General features: G+C 39.2%; 1 long non-coding RNA gene across 2 annotated transcripts; it reads left to right on the plus strand.

Moving 5' to 3' along the window:
• Positions 1-421: 421 nt before the first annotated feature.
• On the plus strand, positions 422-15244 carry LOC105555438. Of its 2 annotated transcripts, XR_001008470.1 has the most exons (6): positions 422-666; positions 3227-3291; positions 4588-5244; positions 7430-7596; positions 10722-10807; positions 13050-13570. It is a non-coding gene; the product is annotated as an uncharacterized LOC105555438 (long non-coding RNA). The 2 variants fall into 2 exon arrangements; XR_001008471.1 differs by lacking the exons at positions 422-666; positions 7430-7596; positions 13050-13570 and adding exons at positions 1812-1937; positions 13845-15244 and having other exon boundaries at positions 5148-5244; positions 10725-10807.
• Positions 15245-19469: the final 4225 nt, after the last annotated feature.

Consider the following 19469-nt stretch of genomic DNA (forward strand, 5'->3'; position numbering starts at 1 on the left):
CATGCATTTGATACTTCTCTCCTCTGAGTTGGGTTCTAGAGAGACAGACACAATACTCCATGGTCCTGTGCTTTAAATACAGCCTTACGATCTGAGGCTTCCCTTTCTGTCCCTATTAAAAACTTCCTGTAGGTAGAAGAATTGATAAACTCAGTCTCAGTAGGATGTTAATGACTGATGAAGCTTAAAATACTAGTTTCCTAGGGGTATGTGAATTGTGGGAAACACAGGAAGTCACAGCTTAAATGAATAAATCTCTTTTGATTTTTAGATACCATTGAACAGATGGAGATGAAATTTTATGAGGGTCAGAGTTGCTTTTTTGTTGACCATGAAATTACATCACAAAAGCAGCTGCTAAGACTCCCTGCTGTCCACAGAGCCTGTATTTAAGAAAGACCATTCAAAATAAGACTGAGCTGTGGAATTATAAAACCTTTGGAAAATCTTTCATGTGAGAACAACATGGGGGCAAGCCTTTCACCAAAATAGCTCAAAAATTTGTGTCAAGCAGTTACAGTAAATACCCAAGAGCTGGACACATAAAACACAACAGCTTCCTGGAGACAGAGGGAGGAGAAAGATAAAGGCTGTGGCTTTAGAAGAAAAGGAATAAATTAAGAGGCTTGTTTGCTGTTCAGGCTGGCCCCCAAAGATGACATTTTGGTAGGTTTGGCATGTTCCTGAGACTGTTCTTAACTTTGTTGGTCCTCTAAAATGTACGAAATTGATGCAACAGGTCTGAGGAAGTGGATGAGGTGTGAGAAATCATGGTATTCCTATTCAAAAGGGACTACTTTACAACCAGACACAATTATTTTACAGATAACTCTGGTTGGCAAGAGGACCTGAATATTTATATCATTTGGTCAATACATTCTCTCCCTGGTTGAGTATTTTTTTGTGGGAAGCTGCATAATATAAAATGCCTTTCAAGATTCTGCATGTAGCATTAAAGAGTCAGTGAATTCTGGCTCTGCCAACTACTTGGCTCTGGGACCTGGGGTATATTACTTACGTTCCATAAGTCTCAGCCTTTTCATATATACAATGGATTTAGAAAGACTACGGTGAAAGAAGAAAGTGAATTTAGGTATGTAAAATACTCACCATGTGATGGGCAGCTAGCTAGATATTTTACAAATCTATAATCTGGAAACATGAGAGAGAGGACTAGCTGGATTTCCTAGGCCAACTAAGAATTCCTAAGCCTAGCTGGGAAGGTGACTGCATCCACCTTGAAACACGGGGCTTGCAACTTAGCTCACACCTGACCAGTCAGATAGTAAAGACAGCTCACTAAAACACTAATTAGGCTAAAACAGGAGGTAAAGAAATAGCCAATCATCTATCACCTGAGAGCACAGGAGGAGGGACAGTGATCTGGATATAAACCCAGGCATTTGATCAGGCAATGGCTACCCTCTTTGGGTCCCCTCCCTTTATATGGGAGCTCTGTTTTCACTCTATTAAATCTTGCAACTGCATTCTCTTCTGGTCCGTGTTTGTTAGGGCTCAAGCTGAGCTTTCGCTGGCTGTCCACCACTGCTGTTTGCCACCATGGCAGACCTGCTGCTGACTTCCATCCCTCTGGATCCGGCAGGGTGTTCGCTGTGCTCCTGATCCAGCAAGGTGCCCATTGCCGCTCCCGCTGGGGCTAAAGGCTTGCCATTGTTCCTGCACGACTAAGTGCCCGGGTTCATCCTAATCGAGCTGAGCACTAGTCACCGGGTTCCACGGTTCTCTTCCATGAGCGAAGGCTTCTAATAGAGCTATAACACTCACTGCATGGCTCAAGATTCCATTCCTTGGAATCCGTGAGGCCAAGAACCCCAGGTCAGAGAACAGGAGGCTCGCCACCATCTTGGAAGCGGCCCGCCTCCATTTTGGAAGTGACCTGCCACCATCTTGGGAGCTCTGGGGGCAAGGACCCCCCAGTAACAAACAGACCCAAAAGAATTAGGTGGACAATCTTCCAGGCAAGTGCTCTTAACCAACAAAATCACACCTTCCAAGGGAGGCTGATTGTCTTGTCTGTTGATTGGTTCTCCATCTCTAAGATGTGAAAGCCACACTGACCTGTTTCTGCTTATTGACTTCCTCTTTCTAGATCTGTGATGACCAGAACACATTCTTTTTTTTTTTTTTTTTTTGAGGCAGAGTCTTGCTTTGTTGCTCAAGCTGGAGTGCTGGAGTGGAGTGCAGTGGCCCAATCTTGGCTCACTGCAACCTCTGCTTTCCCGGTTCAAGTGATTCTCCTGCCTCAGCCTCCCGAGTAGCTGGGACTACAGACACATGCCACCATGCCTGGCTAATTTTGTATTTTTAGTAGAGATGGGATTTCACTATGTTGGCCAGGATGGTCTTGATCTTCTGACCTCGTGATCCACCCTCCTTGGCCTCCCAAAGTGCTGGGATTACAGGCGTGAGCCACCGCGCCCGGCCCAGAACACATTCTTAAATGGGATAGATTAGACTGCCTATTTGTTACATGCCAGTTCTAAGCATGCGACAGAGCCACATTGATTGGCCTTGAGTGACTCCAAACTACTGCTAAATGCATTCTCAGACCATCTTAAGCACAATTCTTCATGTAGTTGATTAAGTGTGCCATTGTGTGCTCATTCTTGCTGTTTTCACATTCAATGGGTGGCCTTATTATTCTTTATAGTGCTTTATGTATTGACTATGGAGCTTAGTATATGTTTCTGAAAATTTTAATTTTTGCTTAAAAGGCTGCAATAAGGTTCAGTTTCAGATAGCAGAGATAGTTCCAGCTAGTTTGAGCAGAAAGGGACTTAATATAAGGAGTTAGTTGGCTACAACATTGTTCAAAATGCTGGAAAAGCAACCCTTAGGCTGGGCCTCTAGAAATGACTGTAGAGTAAGAGTTACACTGCAGAACTTGCCCACTGAGAGAGCTGTCATCTCTGTCGCAATTGAAAAGTCAGGGAGTCAGGAAGCTTCTATTTAAACTGCTGGCCTCAGGTTCATACCACCTTGACTATGACCCAGGAAGTCATTGTCAAACTTGTTGGCTCCAACCCATGTGTCTGCTACAATCTGCACCTGTATCAGATGCTTTTTGTACTACTTCTGTTTGCATTTAACCATTTCCAAAGCAAATCATTGTGATTGTATCGAACTGGTCTAATCCAAGTCACAGTCATAACCATGTACGTAAGGGAGTCTGGGAAATCTTATTTTTAGTTTTTCAACCTTGTAGGATATTATAAGAAGATTGGGATAGATACTGAGTGAGCCTGAGAAAATCAACTGGATACACCCCAGGCAAGTACTTGTGCTAAGTGATAATTCATCTACTACAGAGAATTCAAAGATAAAGTAAGCCAGATTTTGTCAAGAGGACCTGTCTATAATCTAATAAGGGAGAAGAGACAAATCCTGTGTTTTCATATGGGATTGCTTCCTAATGAGTCTGAGTCAAATGTCCTTCCTAGGTAGTCATAAAACATATTTATCCTATCATAGCTTTTAAAACACAGTATTGTAATTGTTGGTTATTTTACCCTGCACTCAGTGGACTACTAGCTGTTGAAGGCAGGTACCATGTGAATCTTGCTAGCTGTTAAATAGCCAATGTTTAATCCAGTGCCAATCAATATTTGTTGAATGACTGGACACATGAAAACAAGTAGGAGTCAAAATTTCAGACTCTAAGGATGTAGGTGTTCATTTATTATAGAATAGAGTGTTTTCTTCTTGCCAGTCTTATCTCTAAACTAAATTAGAAGACTCTAAACAATAAATTGAACACTATGTTAAGAGAATGTGTTTCCTCAAGACAGCCCACCAGTCCTGCACTCTCCCTAAATGACAACTACATATTAGTGGCTGGAAAAAGTGACTACATTTTCTTTTACTAGGAAAGAGGAAAGAGGAAGTTTCCTTTTGCTAGCAAAGAGGAAACTATTGTGTCACATAAATGAAGCATATTGCTAGTTGCTATAAAAATTAGATTTATAGTCAAGGTTGCCCATTCTGAGTTACTTCTTGGGATAGGCAATACAAGATGTTATAGGATCTGAGATGTATATAAATAATATTTGAAAACCCACTCGCTACTGCTGCTGCTATTAAAATTAATATTTAGAGTAATAAGTATGAATTGGAAGGCTTAATACTTTATGGTCTTATGTAATTTAATTTAAAACTAAATGGCTTATGAAGTCAAGTGCCATTTTAACCCATTTTCTAGCTGATGACTCTAAGTGTTGAAGAGTTTTACTGGTCCAATATTATGGGATTAGTGTTATAACAAGTGGATTCCCAAAGCTAGGCCCATCCGATCCCAAAGTCTATGTTTTTAACTGCTATTGTATGTGAGTTTCACCAGTAGTTTTCCTTATTCTGTAAGAAAACTCTTCTTATCACAAATATGAACAGTGTATAGTGATGTCCAGTTTATATTATGCTTTCTACATGGCAACTTTGTGATACAGTAACCATGCAAAGCTTTCTATCTCTATGTTAAAAATTCTAAAATAGAAACTTACAATGCATAGAGCCAAACCTTCAGTGGAGGCATTCTGACACTAAATGCTGATCTTGTGTCTTTTCTTCAAGCTCCCTCCCACCACATGAACTAAAGACCTGCAGGCTGTAACCTTTTCCGAAGGGCTACCTGGGCCTCTGTGTCCATCAGAGCTGATGAGCTGATCCTCATTCACCATAAGTGCAACTATCATGGCTCATGGAGCTCTGGAGAGTAGCACATATATTGAACTCCAGTTTTAAAAAGTCTAATGCTTTTCTAAAATGATTTGCTATCTGTTACGTCCAGAGAAGATTCATTATGTATCCTTTCTAGCATAAAATATCATTACTTTTAAAGAAAAATCCAATTGAAATTCTTCTAACTACAATGGAAGTCCCCTTTTCTTATTCATTTCTCACTAAAATATGGAACAACCAGTCACTCCCATTAAATCTAATCTTCCTGTATGCTCTTGAAGAGAACTACCAGTTAAATAGCTATGGGAACGGTTTTTGAAAGACAAATTGCATTGTTTCAGTACTTTGGAGGATGGCGGATGTTTGTCTTTCCTCAAGAGATGTATGATGGACTGTTTTTGTTGAACTAACTTGGCTTCAAGAATTCGAGACTAACTCATTTTCTCGAACAGTGGGGGATTTAATGTAGCAATATGCAGGCATGGGACATTGGAAAGAGCCAGATAACCAAAGAAAGAGCAGTAGCTGAGGTGGGATTCCAGGACCAGGGTGGGTTAAGTTAGCTCTGAAGCTTGGGATATAAGGCTTTTCACTCTAGCATTCTAACTTAACGTTGCTCTACATGTGGCTCGACTTTCTCATAATGTTAGATTGTATTTTGTGATTTGCCTTATTTTCTTTGTATTTATTGACTTTAATCCTCAGGAGAGACAATATGAATTTATTTAAGACAGATTGTATCCTAGCTCTGGGTCAGATATTCAGCCTTTATCCAATAAGATTTCCCTCCTCTAGTGACCTGGACCTGCTGGGTAATGGCATCACGTGTGCAAATCGTGGCTGTTTCTTTAGCAGAGGCTATGGGCAGAGTCATTCCAACTAGAAGGGGCTGCGGGCATTTCAGGCAATGTGCTAAAACAAAGGCAGTTTCTGCAAAAGAGCACATTCTATTTATTCTACCTTCTGGATGTGGCGTGAGTCCATCTGTCTCTCTCTATCCCCACTGTAGCTCCTCCAATTCAGGTCACCATACCTCATGTCTTGACTATAGTAATAGCTTTCATATATATATATCTCCCTACCTTCTGTGGTGTCCAGTTCAAACCATTTTCAATTCTGCAGTCAAAGAGAAAACATAAATTAGTCTGATTTCTTCTCTGATGAAAAGTTCCAGTGATTTAGGAGAAATCGCACATTCTGTAACATAATTTATGAGACCCATGCTGACTTCTAACTACATCTCCATCCTCATTTCTAAACCCCACTTCTACTCTATGGTTTAGTCCATTACCTATAGACCTTCTACTCTGTTACCTTGGCTTATGAAACACTTCCCTACCTTTTTATGGCTAACATTCATTCGTGTTTAGGTCCTACCTAATGCAATCCCAACATTCCAGTCTAGATTAGAAGTCCCTCTTAGATATACTTCCTGAAATTGTCATAGAATTGAATTTCAGTGACCTATTTCATGTATTCTGGTGAAAACTCAAAGTGTGTGAGTGCAGGGGCTATCTGTCATTACTGGCTCTCCAGTGCCTGGTATATGATGAGTGCTTTATCAATATATGTTAAATCAGCAAAAGAAAGAGAGAAATCATTTTTCATAATAGTGATTAAAATCCATATAGTTACAACACCAGGAGTGAACCCCAATGTAAACTATGGACTTTGGGTGATAACGTGTCAATGTTGGTTCATTAATTGCAAAAAATGTACCACTCTGGTAACGGATGTTGATAATGGGGGAGGCTATGCATGTGTCAGGGTAGGGGGTATATGGGAAATCTGTGAACTTTCCTCTTAATTTTGCTGTAAACCTGCTGTAAAAAATAAAATCTATTTCTAAAAATCCCTGTTGTGTGTTGTCTCTTCTCACATTATACCACCCCTCTCCCATGCTGGTTTCTGCTCTGGCTTCCCTGATCTGTTCCCAGTTCTTTGTGACTCTTCTCCTCTCCTTCCACTGTCCTTGTGCATGCCATTTCCTCTGCCTGGAACACTCTTCTTGTGCCTGGTTTGCTGCTAGTTAGATTTTAGATTTTAGCTCAGTTATCTCTTTTTCAGGAAGTCTTTTCTGATTCTATGCCCCAGACTAGATAAAATCCTCCCATTATGTGTGACCAGCATCATATACTTCTTCATGACACTAACGACAGTTCCAACCTCACATTTATTTTTGCAATTATGTCTGTTTATGTTTATTACAGTCCTAATCTTAGGAAAGCACCTAATAAGAGAGGAAAAATAGTTATTTGGTGAATAAATAATTCATCAAATTCGTGTAATGTTATCAGACAATATACCATAAGAACTTGGTGAATGAGGTGGTGAGAACATCAAAGGTCTTCAGAAATCGGTTACCCGGTATAGTAAAAAGGACTAGTAATAAACTATGACATCAAGGGGTTGAATCTCTGTTACACAATAAGCTAGCCATGTGACATACATATTACCTTATTTATCTGAATTTCAGCTTCTACAATGGTAAAATGTGGATAATAATTTTTTTCCCTTTCTGAAAATTAAATGAGATGAAACAGGTAAATATCTTTGTAAGCGGCCATATAAGGACAGATATAGTGGCAAAGTTCAATCTTCTTCAAGGTAAATTATAAGCAAACGTAGACATAGAGCATAATTTTCTTCACATCCAAAGTTTGCCCTATAAAAAGATAGTCAAAACTGATAAAGTGTCTGAAATTTTGATTTTTTTTCATTTTGTTTCTAACAGGAATCATTTTCATGCCACATTAGGGTTGCCAGATTAGTCATTAAATAGACAATATACAATTCATTGAACTTTCTGTTAGCTCATTTGAGAGACGATGAAGTTAGAGTGCTTAATATACGGTCCTTTGTGATGGGGTAGATAAAAGGGTTCTGGAAAATTCCCAAGAGGTTAGATGTTAATGGAAAGATCTGACTCCCTTGGCCCTAAGAAAACATGATGGTTTCTGTAGAACTAGAAATAAAGGATTTGAAAGTAACTTAAAATTAATCCACCTTTAACTTGAAGAGCACAAAGCACATTACAATCAAACAGGTGTTTTATATTATTCATATTTAATTTTCACCAGTCCTTTCAGGGAGCTACTATTATTCCAATATTACAAGGAAAAGTAGTTGAGAGAGGAAATAAATTTACCTGAGGCCACTTACTCTTTGGTGTCTAGGGTTCAGCCCACCTAATGCAACTGGCATGTTAGGAGTATCTCTGTGTGCCTTCTCTGTGCTGGCTAATGTGAGAGTTAGAAAAGGAACACAGCTTTTGAAATATTAGAAAACTTTTTAAGTCAAATTTTCATGTTGCAGAAGGAGAAAATGAAATTCGAGAAATTGTGTCTCTTGATTCAGGTTACACGAAGAAGGGCAGAATATGTACCTGTCTTGTCTAGAACAGCACACAGCAGGGACTCAGTAAGTCTTAACTGATTGATCCAGTTTTGTGTTCCTCTTATTAAAAAGAAAAGGAGAGATGTTTAGGAGAAGGATCTGATGCTACTCTTAAAGGAAGAATTCAGGGTCCCTGGCTCCTAGGTTCTCTGAGAGTATGGGACTTTCTCGATCAGATTCCCACTTATCCAGTCTAATGTTAGACTTTTGATACTAGGTGCAAACCTAGGCTTTGTGAGTGTTCCTTGGAAAATACTGTGCAGTTCTGGGGCTCAGTGATGATTTTCACATTAATTAACTATTGAACTTTCAAGCTTCTGAGATGATGGCAAGTAATTGTAAGGCAGGCAAGTAGCATTTTGAAGGTGTCATGAAATGTACCTTTATCAGTGTTCGTAAGACTAGTTAATGACAGAGTAAAATTATGTCCCGGTGTTATATAAACATGTGAATCCATTTCAGCACTTGCTTTTTCCATTCAAGGAAATCTTGAATTATTTTTCTTCAGGGGAAGAGAAGTGAGTTTCAGATTTGGTTCTCTTTCTGCAACTGCTGTCTGTCCTTGAGTAAGACATGCATGGAAGGGGTTAGATGGTGAAGCAGGTAGACTGAAGAGGAAGTGCTCAGGCTCTGAAGTCAGATCTCAGTTCAAATCTCCTGAGCAGTTTATTTGTCTACAGAAGATACTAGTTCCTGCATTTCTAAAACATAAATAATTGTGATACACTCCTCATTGGTACAGAGGGTTAGATGATCTAATTCTAGTAAAGTCTCTTAGCACTTGGGAGGAACTGTGTATTGAGTTTTCAGTGAGGAAAGGCCAATACTCTGCAGAGGAAGACATATTGGCTGCCTGAGGCTTCAGTTCTCCAATGGCTTTCTTTCTCTAAACCAGAGAGGAACGGGCTGGGTCAACAGTATTTTCCCAATTGCCCCGAAAGCATAAGTAATGAGTAGTTCTTCCTGTAGTGGCAGGAAAATCCATTCTCACCTTTGTACTTCTGGGGAGCTTGGGGATCCCCAGCCTTGAGTACCTCAAATCACACTGAAGCTTCCCGTGACCCACCTTTCCTGTCTCCCTAGTTGAGAGGGGCAGGATGAGAATAATTTATCTTTGTCTCCTTTCTCTCCTGCATCATTAATTTTTTCCTCTCTATTACACCATTCCTATCAGCATACGAATATGCTGCCATTTCTGCCACATTAATATAATGTTTCTTGATCTCATTTTTCAAAGTAATACTATATTTATTTACTGCCTTCCAGAGCAAAACTTTTAAAAAGACATGACTTTGCTTATTATTTCCAATTCTTCCTTCTAGTCCTCACCCTTACCCCTCTATGAGAAAGCTCTTGGTTGAGAACCTCTACCTGGGGAAATCCAATAGAAAATTCTCAGTCTTTTTCTTATTTGAGCAATCAGGAACCTTTGGTTGAGCTGATCACTGCCTTCTCCTTGAAATGATTGATTTATTTGGCTTCAAGGACATTGTTATATTCTCTCTCCCTTCATGTTCCCCAGGGCAATATTTTTAGAACTCTTCTCTTTGTTATCTAATCCAGTATTATGTTTTCAGTTGCTTCTACACATTGATAATACTTAACCTATAGATTCATATATATGTGAATCTGACTGCCCAACGTCCCCACTTGGGTTGCAGGTAGGAATCTTGTCTCAAACCTCACGTGCCCTCAAACTAAATCCTGAACTTCTTTCCCCAAATCTGGTCCCTATAATTTTTCCCAATATCATGGTAATAATGATAGCAAACATTTACATGGGGCTATGTGCCAAGTACTATTTTAATAATTTGCTTTGTGTATTCACTCACATAATCCTCAACACCATGTGAGGTTGAATATTATTATTACTTCTATTTTGCAATGCAGAGTGGAGGGAAATACTTACTTGCCTAGTGTCACAGTGGCAGAGTTGGACTGCAAAGCCTGACGGCCTGGTTCTGGTCTTTCTATTAGCATACTTCCAATTCCTGCAGCCAAGCATGTTGAAATAATCTATGACTTCTGTCTCTTACACCCACATCCAATCCAATAGCAAATCTTGTTGGTAATACTTTCATGATATATTCAGAATCTGACCACTTACCAGCCACATTGTCACAATCCTCGTCCGAGCCATCCTCTAATGTTTCCTCTACCCACCTTGTGCCCATTGCGATCTGTCTTAGCACAGCAGCCAAAGGGAGGCAGGTCATGTTACACCTGCTGCTCATGGCTTCCCATCTCTGAGAGTTAAACACAGCATTCATACAATGACCTCCAAGGACTTAAATCCTCAGCTGTCTCTCCTATTACCGCTGTAATCTCACCTTCTACTGATCTCCTTGCTCATTCCACCCCACTCACACTGGGCTCCTAGTGGTTTCCGGAAGATGTACATGCTTGCTCTTGTCTCAGGCCGTTTGCACTTGCCTTCCCTGGCATGTTTTTCTCCCAGATTTCCACATGCCTCGCCTCCTACTTCCTTCAGCTCTTTGGTTAAATGTCATCTTTTTAGTGAAGTTTTCTATTTAAAATTGTCGTGTCCTACCCTACTGAAGTTATTCCTTCTTCCTTGTTTTACATTTATCATCCTCTGACTTGCTTTTGTTTATATTTTTTATTCCCAGTAGAATATTAATTTCAGGGCAGAGGAGATTTTTGCTGTTTTGGTCATGGCATTATCTCCAGTATTTATGTGACTGGAACATATTAGGTACTTAATAAATATTTATAGAGTTTGTAATAAATGTAAAAATATTTGTAAAAAACAAATAAGTAAATAGTTTTTAGAGATAGAGAAATGAAATAATTAGGATTCCCAATACCATAAGTCATGGGTCACAAACCTTTTTGGTACCAAGGATTGGTTTTGTGGAAGACAATTTTTCCATGAACTGAGATGGGGGATGGTTTGGGGATGATTTAAGTGCATTACATTTATTGTACTCTTTATTTCCATTGTTATTACATTGCAATATGTAATGCTTGATGACATCTGTCACTGATCTCTGCCATCTGGGGTGATGGGAGACAGTGACAAATCATCAAGCATTAGATTCTCATAAGGAGCATGCAACCTAGATCCCTCATATGTGTAGTTCACAATAGGGTTTGCACTTCTATGAGAATCTAATGCTGCCAGCTCAGGCAATAATGTGAGCAATGGGAGTAGCTGTAAATACAAATGAAGCTTCGTTTGCTTGCCAGCCTCTCACTTCCTGCTGTACAGCCCAGTTTCTAACAGGCCCCTAAGAGGCTGGGGACCCTGTGCCATAAGTGATAGTTTAATTGGGAGCCAGATGGAATTTACATATCTTTTAGGGATACCTCCCCATTTAAAAATGAAGAATCTAAGGAAGAGAAGAAAAGTATCTACTCAAAGCCTTGCTGGTTAAACCTCATGCTTCATGGATGAAGTTGTTTAATCATTTAGAGACTACCTTTCCTGTCCCTTCCCACAAGTCAGCTTCTGAAGTTAACATTAGATATTGTTACGTAAAAACAAAACCAAAGAAACCTGCAGACTTATAAACTTACAAACATTAAACATTCTAAGGTCTATTTGCTTAAAGATTTTTTCATATCTGTCATTGCGTTTTCTCTGTGTTTGGATTAAAAATAGCCAGCTCCCTGCTGATAGCACGGCCATCAGTTTCACAGCAACATTCAGTTGAAAGCCCAATTAGTCCTAATCCCCCAAAAAGGCTGCTATTTAAGGTCATGTAGTATTTTATATCAAAAGGTATGTTAAAATATATTCTTGAGGGAGATGAAGAGACAGTGCCTGAGGTTTATAGCCCTCAAGTCTTTCCTTCAAATAAATGAAATACAGGCTTCTCCCAGGTATGAGGCTTGACTTTCATTCTGGACTCTGAATTCTACCACTTTCATTAGCTTTAGATACAGTATTTTAAATTCCAGAAAAAGAACACTGCTAAGCCCTTATTAATCATAGTGCAAATTTTTGGGTGCTCATTTATTTTCAGATTTATTTTATAAAACTAGAGTTTTATGGGTTAAAGTTTCCTCAAGTTTGTTGGGCTATATCCTGATGCCATATCAAGAACCATCTTCCTTTGATATTTACTTTTATGCGAATCTCAAGAGATTTGCAAACCTTGATTTATGTGTGTGTGTTTCTATGTAGTGTCATATTCTGGGTAGTAAGCTGGTTCTGGTTCGTATTTCTTTCATATCAAGTGCCACAGAATAACATCTTAGTTATATCACCCTAAATTTAACTTTTTTGATAGTTGTTCATTCCTTAAGCTTGATGGTTAAGCTAACACTTATTATATATATTTTCTGTTATTAGTTTTTCTTTTTAGGACTTTTAGGCACACATCTCACCATGAGACAGTCAATGCTTAACTTTTCTGAAAGTTGCAACTGAGGTTGTAAATGATTATGTGCTGAAGGAGTTGGTTTTGAGTCTGCTACCTATTTTTCGTGGGGTCTGTCCTTTTTATTTTTTTCCCAAAGGTCTATACTGGAATATTCAGTGCAAAAATTACAGGAAGATTTAGAAGAAAATAACAGTATAGAAAAACATCAGTGGGTCTGTGTTCTTATTCTCATCGATGCTTCCCAAAGCTATATTTAAATGGAACCAATCTCCTTACCAGTTGCTGAGTTAGGACCCATGATAGATTATATGCTGAATTATTTCCTCTAAATTCTTTTCAGCAGTCAAGCGAAGTAGATATTTCTCTTTTTGAGAGTAGGTAGGCAACAGAGCCTATAGTTAGCCACTCTAAGCCACATATCCAGTAAGTAACAGAGCCAAGACCTCAGATATAATTTAGGTTTTGCTCTAAATGCTAAGGTCTTCTGTTACATTGCTCTGCCTCTTTCCATTGACCTCTCAGTTTTCTTTTCAGATCCAACAGGTATTTTAAAAACCATATTAATATAGTGAACTAATATTACACTTTTCTTCCTTTCTTTGGCTCCAGGTATCCATGCTTTGACAGCTGAAATAGTGGGATGACCCTTTGAAGCAGAGAGACACCTTTCTCCCTGGGTGCTACCTGAGCACGTCTTAGAAAACCATTTGTTTTATTATGACATTTAGCAGATTGTGTTATTTTTACTCACATGCCAAATGCTGTACTTCAGCATGAGCTTTTCAAGAGGTAAAGAATAGTGAATTATGTAACACAGATATGAGCCACCAGGGGCACCTATATGCAAACTAAATTGATAGTTATGAGGTCATAGTGTTGAACTGTTGTTGCGAATACTTTTCTCATAGACACCCTGAGAAGTGATAGTTCATGCTAAAGTTTCAGTGTAACTTTCTCCACAGAGTTAAACTTATCTCATATTTAACATTCTGTGAATTCCACATCCAGAAGAGTTCAGGGTTATCAATGTGGTATTTTCTCAAAATAGAACCACTCTGTTCTCCAAGGATTTAAAATATAGAAGCCCAGGAAATATTCTGTTGTCATTTTTAAAAAATGTCCACTAACACGTGAAAAAGTTGTTCAGAATTATAATATTCAATGTGGGAGAGACATATTCATGACCTTCTTAATCCAAAATCAAAACTGTTTTCCCAAAAGGTTAACTGCCTTGTTTAGAATTACATAAGTTCTATCCACATGATCCTCATTTTCATTCTTATTTCTTCTGGAAAATTTATTGAGTTATTATGCCTTTGAAAGTCATAGTGGTTTTTCTGGGAAAACTATGTAAACACTGCATAATAATTTCTGTTGGAATTCCCTGCTTTTATTTCTTCACAGCTGCAGCAGAGCCATCAATAAACAACTCTTGATTTTAGTTGGTCAGATTCAAGTCAATGAAAAAATGACATTTCTGTGTGTCTACTTCGGGCTAACCGTTATGGTAGGCACAAGAGAGATCACAGGGATGAATTAGTCCTAGCCCCCTGGGGATTATCCTCTCACCCTCTCCCCGCCCTAGTTATCTTGGTCCTTTTCACATTATCAGAACATATATCATAGCAGGTTCTGTTTCAGGCAAAATTTCACTTCTTTATATGTTTGTTACTACTGTTCATTTGAGATCTGCCACTAACCCTCATTATGACCTGGGACATGTCTGTGGCCCCTCTACAAGCTGGCAGGATAAAAATTGACCAAATATATGATGCTGTCACATAGATGGATCCTGTTGTTTGGTGATTATATTGAAATCTTTACCGTAAAAATTGTGTTGTCAAAAATGAAAACAGATGATACTGAATAATTCACTAGTGCCCTACTCTACAACTTTTCAAACAAAATTGAATATTCTTTTCAACATTCTCTCTGTAAAAAAAAAAAAAAAAAAAAAAGCATATTAGTGACCCTATATCCAATAGCCAGTTCGAACTTTGTTTTTCTCATGTCATGCATCTCTCTTTTGACTTCTCTGAAGTCGTCAATCTATTGGCCACTTACCTTGTGACACAGTGGCAGAAGATATAGGAAAATCATCAACTAGCCACTTTACTATCTGAGATTTGTTAGTCTCAATTGTAAAAAAAAGGATCAAATGATCTAGTGTCCTTTTCCATTCAAAGACTCTTGAGGTCAGAAGAATTGAATAGAATCACACTGGAGAAAAACCCTATGATTGTAAGAAATGTGGCTAAGCCTTTAGTTTTCCCAGTTCTTTTTGAAAATACGGAAGAGCTCACATGGAAGAAAAGCTTTATGAATGTAAGAAGCATGGTGAGGCCTTTAGTTGTTCCATTTTCACTTGATGGCATACTTATTCTGGAGGAAGACTCTATGAATGTATGGAATGTGGGAATGTTTTCATTTCTCATATATACACAAAGACACATGGTAACAGACACTGAAGAAAATTTTATAAATACAAGAATGTATACTGGATTAAAGCACTAATAGTGTAGAAAATACAGAAAAGTGGTGTGAACCCAGGAGGCGGAGCTTGCAGTGAGCCAAGATGGCACCACTGCGCTCCAGCCTGGGCAACAGAGTGAGGCTCTGTCTCAAAAAATAAAAAAGTACAGAGAAGTTACCGCTTTTAACAATTACTTTAAAAGTCATGTGAAACTTCTACTGGAAAGAAATCCTACACGTAATATGGAAAGCCTGATGCAAAATAATTATTGTATAATGCTTGTGAAAATTCACAACATAAATAAAATATTACATGACATAAATATATGGTGTTTTGTCCGTGACTCACTTTTAAAAAAATTTTAATTTTTGATTTTTGTGGGTATATAGTAGTTATATATATTTATGGGGTACATGAGATATTTTGATACAGGCATGCAATGCATAAGCATTGCACCATGGAAAATGGAACATTTATCCTTTATATTGCAAATAATGCAATTATAATTTTTAGTTATTTTAAAATGTACAATTAAATCATTTTGATTATAATTACCCTGTTGAGCTCTCAAGTAATAGGTCTTATTCATTCTTTCTATTTTTTGTTGTACCCATTTACCATTCTCACCTCCCTCCCCATAGCCCCACTACCCTTCCCATCCTCTGGTAACCATCCTTTTACTCTCTGTCTCCATGAGTTCAATTGTTTTGATCTCTAGATCCCCAAAACAAGTGAGAACATGCAATGTTTTCTTTCTGTGCCTGGCTTATTTCACTGAACACAATGACCTCTATTTCCATCCATGTTGTTGCAAATGACAGGATCTCATTCTTTTTTTATGGCTGAATAGTACCACATTTTCCTTACTGTTCATCTGTTGATGGACATTTAGGTTGCTTCCAAATCTTGTCTACTGTGAACAATGCTGCAGCAAACATAGGCGTGCAGATATTTCTTCAATATACTGATTTCCTTTCTTTTGGGCATATACCCAGCAGTGGGTTTGCTGGATCATATGATAGCTCAATTTTTAGTTTTTTGAGGATCCTTCAAACTGTTCTCAATAGTGGTCATACTAATTTACATTCCCACCAACAGTGTGTGAGGGTTCCCTTTTCTCACATCCTCCAGCATTTGTTATTCCCGTATTTTTGGATAAAAGCCATTTTCACTGGGGTGAGATGACGTTTCATTGTAGTTTTGATTTGCATTTCTCTGATAATCAGTGGCATTCAGCACCTTTTCATCTGCCTTTTTGCCATGTGTTTGTCTTCTTTTGAGAAGTGTCTATTCAAATCTTTTGCCCATTTTTAAATTGGATTATTAGATTTTTTTCTATAGAGTTATTTGAGCTCCTTATATATTCTGGTTATTAATCCCTTGTCAGATGAGTAGTTTGCAAATATGCTATCCCACTGATACGGTTTCTCTGTGACCCCACCCAAATCTCATCTTGAATTGTAGCTCCCATAATTCCCACCTGTTGTGGGAGGGAACTAGTGGGAGATAATTGAATCATGGTGTTGGTTTTCCCCATACTGTTCTGATGGTAGTGAATAAATCTCACAAGATCTGAGAGTTTTATAGGGGGAAACCCCTTTCTCTTGGCTCTCATTCTCTCTTGTCTGCCACCACGTAAGATGTGCCTTTCACTTTCTGCCATGATTGTGAGGCCTCCCCAGCCATGTGGAACTGTGAATTCATTAAACCTCTTTTTCTTTATGAATTACACAGTCTCAGATATTTCTTTATCAACAGTGTGAAAATAGATTAGTACAATAATTAGTATCAGTAAAGTGGGGCACTTCTGGAAAGATACCCAAAAATGTGGAAGAGACTTTGGAACCAGGTAACAGGCAGAGGTTGGAACAGTTTGAAGGGCTCAGAAGGAGACAGGAAAATGTGGGAAAGATTGAAATATTCTGGAGACTCATTGAATTACTTTGACCAAAATGCTGATAATGATATGGACAATGAAATCCAAGCTGAGGTGGTCTCCGATGGAGATGAGGAACTTGTTGGGAACTGGAGTAAAGGGGACTCTTGCTATGTTTTAGCAAAGAGACTGGCGGCATTTTGCCTCTGCCCTAGAGATTTGTGGAACTTTGAACTTGAGGGAGATGATTTAGGGTATCTAGTGGAAGAAATTATTAAACAGCAAAGCATTCAAGAGGTGACTTGCATGCTGTTAAAAGCATTGGGCTTTAAAAGGGAAACAGCGTAAAAGTTTGGAAAATATTGCAGCCTGATGATGTGACAAAGGGAAACCCATTTTCTGAGGAAAAATTCAAGTCAGCTGCATTTTCTGTGCCAGGCCCATGGCCCCCCTGCCATGTGCAGCTTAGGAACTTGGTGCCCTGAGTCCCAGCCACTCCAGCCATGGCTAAAAGGGACCAAGGTACAGCTGCAGCTGTGGCTTCAGAGGGTTCAAGTCTCATACTTTGTCAGCTTCCATGTGGTGTTGACCCTGCGGGTGCACAAAAGTAAAGAATTAAGGTTTCGGAACCTCTGCATAGATTTCAGAGGACGTATGGAAATGCCTGGATGTTCAGGCAGAAGTTTGCTGCAGGGATGGGGCCCTCATGGAGAACCTCTGCTAGGGCAGTGAGGAAGGGAAATGTGGGGTTGAAGCCCCTCCACAGGGTCCCCACTGGGGCACTGCCTAGTGGAGCTGTGAGAATAGGGCTACCATCCTGTGCAACCCAGAATGGTATTCCCACTGACAGCTTGCACTGTGCACTGGGAGAAGCTGCAAACACTCAATGCCAGCCCATTCAGGCAGCCAGGAGGAGGCAGTACCCTGCCATAGGGGTGGAGCTGTCCAAAACTATGCAAACCTACCTCTTGCATTGGTATGACCTGGACACGAGAGATGAAGTCAGATCATTTTGGAGCTTTAAGATTTGACTGCCCTGCTGGATTTTGGACTTGCATGTGGTCTTTAGATCCTTCATTTTGGCCATTTTTTTTTTCTATTTGGAATGGGTATATTTAAACAATGCCTATACCCCACATTGTATCTAGGAAGTAACCTGCTTTTGTTTTTACAGGCTCACAGGCAGAAGGGACTTACCTTGTCTTCAATGAGACTTTGGACTGTGGACTTTTGAGTTAATGCTGAACTGAGTTAAGACTTTGGGGGGCTGGGCACAGTGGCTCATGCCTGTAATCCCAGCACTTTGGGAGGCCAAGGTGGGTGGATCACTTGAGATTAGGAGTTTGAGACCAGCCTGGCCAACATGGTGAAACCTTGTCTCTACTAAAAATACAGAAAATTAGATGAGCATGGTGGTGCATGCCTGTAATTCCAGCTACTCAGGAGTCTGAGGCAGGAAAATCACTTGAACCCAGGAGGCAGAGGTTACAGTGAGTCAAGATTGTGCCACTACACTCCAGTCTGGGCAACAGAATGAGATTCTCTCTCACAAAAAAAAAAAAAAAAAAAAAAAAAAAAAAAAAAGACTTTGGGGAAGGCATGATTGGTTTTGAAATGTGAGGACATGAGATTTGGGAAAGGCCGGGGATGGAATGATATGGTTTGGCTCTGTTCCCACCCAAATCTCATCTTGAATTGTAACTTCCATAATTCCCATGTGTTGTGGGAGGGACCAGGTGGGAGATAATTGAATCATGGGAGCAGTTTTCCCATAACGTTCTTGTGGTAATGAATAAGTCTCATGAGATCCTTTGGTATTATAAGGGAAAACCCCTTTTTCTTGGCTCTCATTCTGTCTTGTCTGCCACCATGTAATACATGCCTTTCACCTTCCATCATGATAGTGAAGCCTCCCCAGCCACATGGAACTTTGAGTCCATTAAACCTCTTTTTCTTTATAAATTACCCAATTTTGGGTATGTCTTTATCAACAGTGTGAAAATGGACTAATACAGCCTTTCTATGGATTATCTCTTAACTTTGTTGATTTTTCTTATGCTGTGAGGACTTTTTTCTTTTTTTTTTTACCTTGAATTCTGGGATACATGTGTAGAATGTGCAGGTTTGTTACACAGGTATACATGTGCCATTGTGGTTTGCTGTACCTATCAATACATCATCTAGGTTTTAAGCCCTGCATGCATTAGGTATTTGTCCTAATGCTCCACCTCCCCTTGCCCTCCACTATCAATAGGCCAATGTGTGTGATACTCCCCTCCCTATGTCCACGTGTTCTCATCTGGGAAGTTTGGGAAGTTTTCTGATATTATTTCTTTGAATAAGCTTTTCTCCCCTACTCTTTTTCTTCATTCTCCATAAGGCCAATAACTCTTATATTTGTCCTTTTCAGGCTATTTTCTAGATCTTATAGCCATGCTTCATTTTTTTTTTAATACTTTAAGTTCTAGGGTACATGTGCAAAACGTGCAGGTTTGCTACATATGTATACATGTGCCATGTTAGTGTACAGAACCCATTAACTCGTCATTTACATTAGGGATATCTCCTAATGCTATCCCTCCCCCTCTCCCCACCCCACAACAGGCCACGGTGTGTGATGTTCCCATTCCTGTGTCCAAGTGTTCTCATTATTCAGTTCCCACCTATGAGTGAGAACATG

This window comes from Mandrillus leucophaeus, unplaced genomic scaffold, assembly GCF_000951045.1.
Source record: "Mandrillus leucophaeus isolate KB7577 unplaced genomic scaffold, Mleu.le_1.0 Scaffold685, whole genome shotgun sequence".
NCBI lineage: Eukaryota > Metazoa > Chordata > Mammalia > Primates > Cercopithecidae > Mandrillus > Mandrillus leucophaeus.